Consider the following 6,000-nt stretch of genomic DNA (forward strand, 5'->3'; position numbering starts at 1 on the left):
CCTCTCTTTTATCAACTCTCATTCTAGGGTCACATGTAGATATTTCCCCCATGGCCAATGGGACAATTAGGCTTATAACTATACATTTTGATATTTTAAAGCAAATGCATGCTTTTTTTTTTAAAAAAAAATTTATTTTCCTTTCCGTGTGTGTGTGTGTGTGTGTGTGTGTGTGTGTGTGTGTGTGTGTTTCTGGGGATGGAACCCAGATGATAGGTCAGCACTCTACCACTGAGCTACATCACTAGCCTTCAGGATATCTTCACATAATAAACTATATCAGTGCAATATAATTCATACTAAGGTGAAAATAAAGAGAAGCTCATGATCACATTAATATAGACTAAACAATCATCCTTTTTGTGAATTGAAATTTTCTTCTGGTACACTTCATATTTTCTCTCTTCTGGACTACCACTATAGGATTGTTTTTCTTAGACTTGTTCCAATACAATTTAGTGATTATTTCCTTTTTATTGTACAAATTGTAACATCTCCAGTGGCAGATCCTTCAAGATTGCTCTTGTCAATTACCACCCTGAATGGTCTGAAAGCATCTTGCCTTATAGCCACCAAGACACCGAATAAGCTACTTTTCATCAAGCTATACAGTTCCTTTAGTGTTGTGTTGGAGATCACACTCAGGATTCTAGGAATGCATATGAAATTGTTCCATGAGTCTGAAATGGGTAAGTCTGCTGTAGACTTGCCCCTCCAGTACTGGGGATTAAATCTAGAGGTTCTGTACCATTGAGCTAATCCCCAGTTTTCTTTTTTACAGGATCTCACTAAGTCACCCAGGCTGGTCTTGAACCTGCAATCCTCCTGCCTCAGCCTCTGGAGTCATTGGGTTTTACAAGTATGTGCCACTATGCCCTACGATAGCTCTATTTTTAAAAAATGGTGGCGGTGGCATCCAGTTTGAATATTGTTAAGCCAAAGCCCTTGGATAGGTTTTAGGAAGATTGTAAACACTTGGAAATAATTTGCAAAAGGCTTGTGTGGATGTGCTTTCCTGTAGAAAGAGAGTTCATAAATTTCATTAGGTTCTTGAAAGAGTTTTGGCACTAACGAAACTAAACAAAATTACCATGTTACACAACCACAATGCTGACTTAATCTACTCTTTTCACTGAATGATAAATGAACTGAAGTTCTGATGGAGCAAATTACTTGCTTGAGGTCACATAATTAGTAAATGGTGGAACCCAGGGAAGAGAGAGAGTGAGCAAGTGCCAGGTAGTGTGCTTGGTAAAGGAGAAGCTCCTAACTCTTAGGCTGGAGTACTTCCTGTTCCACGAAGCCAGGGCAGGGAATCCCTGCTGCATCCAGAAATTAATGATTATATGTGTGTGTGTGTGTGTGTGTGTGTGTGTGTGCACGCGTGTGTATTTTTTTTAAAGAAAGGAGACGGATGTAGAGGATGAAACAGAAATAATGTTGGGGAAGATGAAGCAAGATGTGACAATGGACTCAGAGGCTTTAGAAGCCATTCCCTTCATGGGAGGGAGAAAGAACAATGTGGTGAGGGGAATCCATCTGCGTGAAAGTGCTATTGATGTGCTAGAAAATGGCAGTAATGACAATGAAGAAAAGTATAAAAACATTTGCTGAATATCTCCCAATAAACATCCCATGAGGCTTTTTTTTTGGTACCAGGGATTGAACCCAGAGGCATTTAACCAGTGAACCACATCCCCAGCTCTTTTTATTTTTTTATTTTGAGATAGGGTCTTGCTAAGTTGCTTAGGGTCTTGTTAAATTGCTGAGGCTGGCTTTGAATTTGAGATCCTCCTGCCTCAATCTCCTGAGTGTCGGAATTACAGGTGTGTGCCACCATGCCTGACTCCATGAGGCCTTTTTTTTTTTTTTTTTTTTAATTTAATTTTTTCTTGAGTGCTGGGGATAGAACTCGGTTTCAGGCAGCTAGGCCAGCGCTCTCCCACTGAGCTCCACCCAGCCCTCCGCCAGGCTTTTTCACAGGACTGGACAAGTTGACTCCAAAATTATATGGAAACTCAGAATATCCAAAATATATCCAGAATATCGAGAGTATCCAAAGTGGTCTTGGAAAAGAAGAATAAAGCTGGGGAAATTAATCTATTGACCATCAAGACTTATTCTAAAGCTACAAGAATCAAAAACTGTACTGGGAGATAATGGCATAAGGTTCAACAAATATTCCAAGTAGTGTTGCCAGCTCCAACTAGACCTCTTTATTTCCAGTATTTCAACTGGGGATTGAACCCAAAGGTGCTCTACTACTGAACTACTCCTCTCAGCCCATTTTATTTTTTGAGACAGAGTCTCACTAAGTTGCGCAGGCTGACCTCTAACTTGTGATCCTCTTGCCTTAGCTTCCCAAGTCACTGGAATTTCAGGCATGTGCCCACTGTGCCCAGCTTATCTCTGACCTTTGAAGTGATAGATCAGATATCGTCTGTAAGATTTCCAGATTGCTCTCTTCCACTTGCCTCTGGTCTGGGGGTAAAACCCAGGGCCCAGTGCAAGTGAGGTAAGCGGTTTTACCACTGAGCTGCATGCATCTCCAGCTCAGCAAAAGGATGTTGTGCTCAGGGAAATAAAGACATGTTAGGTAAAGGAAAGGCATGGAGATTTTCAAGGAATGAGAGGAGTCAAATGTGATCTATGGAGTCATAGCAAAGAAGTCAGCCTGTGGAAATCCTTTGCCTGTGAGAAGCCATTGGTGTGTGCCTAGCAGGGAGGGGACACTATAAGACCTGCCTCAGAAGGCTCATCTGGTAGTGCAGAGTAAGGTGGACTGGAACAGGGAATGCCCAAATGCAGGACCTGTTTAATCCTTCACATGCTTTTTTAAAAACACATTCATTCATTCATTCACTTAGGCAATCTTTCATTTATTTGAGACTTACTGATCACTTACACTTTGCCAGGCTCTACCCTCTGGAGACCTTAGATGAAAGATATAGTCCTTGTTCTTTAGGAGTTCACTGATTTATAGAAATGACAGACGTTAAATAGACCACAAGTAGGGCGATCCCTGTTTCATCTGTGGGGTGCTACAGGTACCCAATGCAGAGAAGAGGGCAAGTGTAATAGAGACACAGGGGAACCTAGTGATGCAGCCCACAAACTTTTTAGGAGGTGGCAATGAACATGGAAAGGGAGAAACCAAGGAGCTCATTCTTCTAATTGCTCTATAATAAAACTTCAAACATGAAGAAAAGTTGATAGTACAATTAATATCCATATGTAGCCATAGCATAAATTCAGTGGTTGTTAACATTTTATCATAGTTGTTTTATCTGTGTCTGCGCATGTGTTCCTGAAACATTCAAAAGTGTGGTCATCATGGCACTTGACCCCAAATAGATAAGCAAGCATCTCCTGAAAGAAAGGGCATCTTACTATAAAAGTATAATGCCTTTATTACACCTAAGAAAATCACAATAACCCTTTAATAGTTAGCTGATATTCAAATGAGATCAGTTGTGCCCCTGAGTGTTTTTACAGTTATTTTTCTTAAACCAGGGTTAGTTCAAGAGTCACATAATTCATATGGTAGATGTGTGTGTGTGTGTGTGTGTGTGTGTGTGTGTGTGTGTGTGTGTGTGTCTTTCATTCTTTCTTTTCTTTTTTGGTCCTGGGGATGAACCCAGGGACTCATGAATGCTAGGCAAGCACTCTGCCACTGAACTATACACCTGACCTGTTGTTATGTCTCTTTTAATCTAGAACAGTTGCCTCACCCTTTTTAAAATGACATTGAATATTCTACATTTTATTTGTCCACAGTTTCCTTGTAGTGCTTCTTAACATTATGTTTGTCTATACCCCATATTTTCTCTAACTGGCAGGGAGGTCTAAAGCCTCAATTAGAAGTTAAACATTTTTTGGCAAGAACACCTCCCAGTTGATGCTGTATATTTCAGATGATATCACATGAGAAGGTCCCTAAGGTCAGGTTATTCCTACTATTATTTATTTAATTTGTTTTTAAACAGTCTTATTGAGAAATAATTCACACATTGTGCAACTCACCCATACATAGTATACATCTATGGGTTTTTTGCCTTCATCCACAGGGTTGCATAACCATCACCATGATCTATCCAACTGTTACTGAGGCTGAGTATCATCACCTGGTAAATGTGGTGACCACCAGAGAAGAGAGACATTGTAATTTCCCAAAGATTTATTGAACCTTGTGAGCCAAGCCTGGCATGGAACCCTAAACTCAGAGAGGTCACTGGACGGCTGAAGAGTTCCATGGGACCTTTGGGAGTGAAGCCGCAGTGGGGCTGTGGTGAATGAAAGTCAGTTTCCAAGAAGAAAGTGGGTATTGGGGCCATGGAACTGCCACAGAGCAGACCAGCTTGTGCAGCCTTAAAGGTCATAGGAAAGCAAGCCTGGCCTGTGGCCTGCAGGGGGAGCAGAGTGACCTCCTTGCAATTCTGAGGGGAACCCTGGGCAGCCTTCCATATTCCATGTTCTTGTTCTGTCTTCATGACCTGCTCATCTCTTCCAGGCCTTGAGGCTGCAGCTCTGTGTTTGTTTTGAACAGCTTTACAGATAAGCACAGGAAACCTAGAGACCAGGTGAGAGGGGAGGGAGGAAGCCAGTAGTGTTTGCTGAGCACTCACCAAAGCAGGACCTGGCACAGGCTCACCAAGTTATCTTGTTTAATCCTCACAACCACCTGGTGAGGCAGGTATTTTACAGAAAAGTAAACAAGTCTGAAGAGATTAGGTAATTTACCCAAGGTCACATAGCATGGATTTTGTGTGCATGAGAATTAAGTTCAAATATCAGTTTTGAGAAAGATGATCCCCCACACCTTCATGACCCTGTTCTTGGGCTTCCCAGAAGTCTCTGGTCCCTTGAACCCACCTTTTTTCCTTCCAATCTTATAGCCCTTTTTTTGGCCTCTTTTCCGTTTCTAGCCAGTCATACTGGTGTTGAATCAGCCAGACCATCTCTGCTGACCTGGGTTCTGGGCTGTGACAATGACCACTTGGATGCACTTGAGGCCTTGACCTCCACAGTGCACAATTCCAGGAAATGCCATTGGTATGGCCATCTGTGGATGGCACCTGCTGGTGTGTGCAGCACTCAGGACACTGTCCTGCATGTGAGGTTGAGTTGAGCTTCCTTCCCTCCTTCCTCCCTTTTTTCTCCCCTACCTCTCTTCCTTCTTCCTGTCTCTTCTCATGACAATCCACTCATGAAAAGCCACTCGTGAGATCAAGATTGTAGTCACTGTGATTAGACCTGGCTCTCTGATACATTATGGCCCTTCTAGAAGCATACCTAAAGTTCATTATTCTTGGCCCACTCAGAGTGAGAAATCTTCCAGGCCAGGGTACCCAGAAGCAAATGTCTGCTGCTTTTATACTGTGTTTAGGCTGATAAAGGTCAGGAACCCAGAACCCTCCATTTTGTACAACTTTCTAGAGAGTATGCTGCTTCAGTCATACACTAGTAAGCCACCCGTCCACTCTCCAGACCACTGGGATGTGTGGGTGTTTACAGTAAGAGCCTCTGTGACCCAGGCGGTGGCTCTCTGGCCTGCCTGAGTTGTCTGAGGGTTTCCTCCAAGTGTCCCTTGGCATCATTTCTTCCAATCCCAGGCAGTTCACTGAGTGTTACTAGCCAACCCCCACTGAGCTGAGTTTCATGCTCTTATGACTTCCAAGCTACCTGCGGAAGTCATTGCCCACCTGAGAACATTGTCACAGCAAGACTATTACCAGGAGTACATTGGCATCAGGATGCCAGTGTGAGCCTTCTCCTCTTCCCTGGGACTTGGTCCTCAGGCTGAGGGGTTGCATTCTCCCCTTGCAGCAATTTCAGCATTGGATTGAAATGTGTATTGTCCTTGGACTTTCTCTGCCACCACTCAACATTCTTTGGATTATTTGGAATTACCTGACTCTATCTGGCTGCCCATTCTTGGGTCAGGTATTAGTTGGATATATATTTGGCTGGAGGCAAAAGAGACCCAGATTAATGAGGGCT

The sequence above is a fragment of the Sciurus vulgaris genome (genome assembly GCF_902686455.1).
Source record: "Sciurus vulgaris genome assembly, chromosome: 5".
Classification (NCBI taxonomy): domain Eukaryota; kingdom Metazoa; phylum Chordata; class Mammalia; order Rodentia; family Sciuridae; genus Sciurus; species Sciurus vulgaris.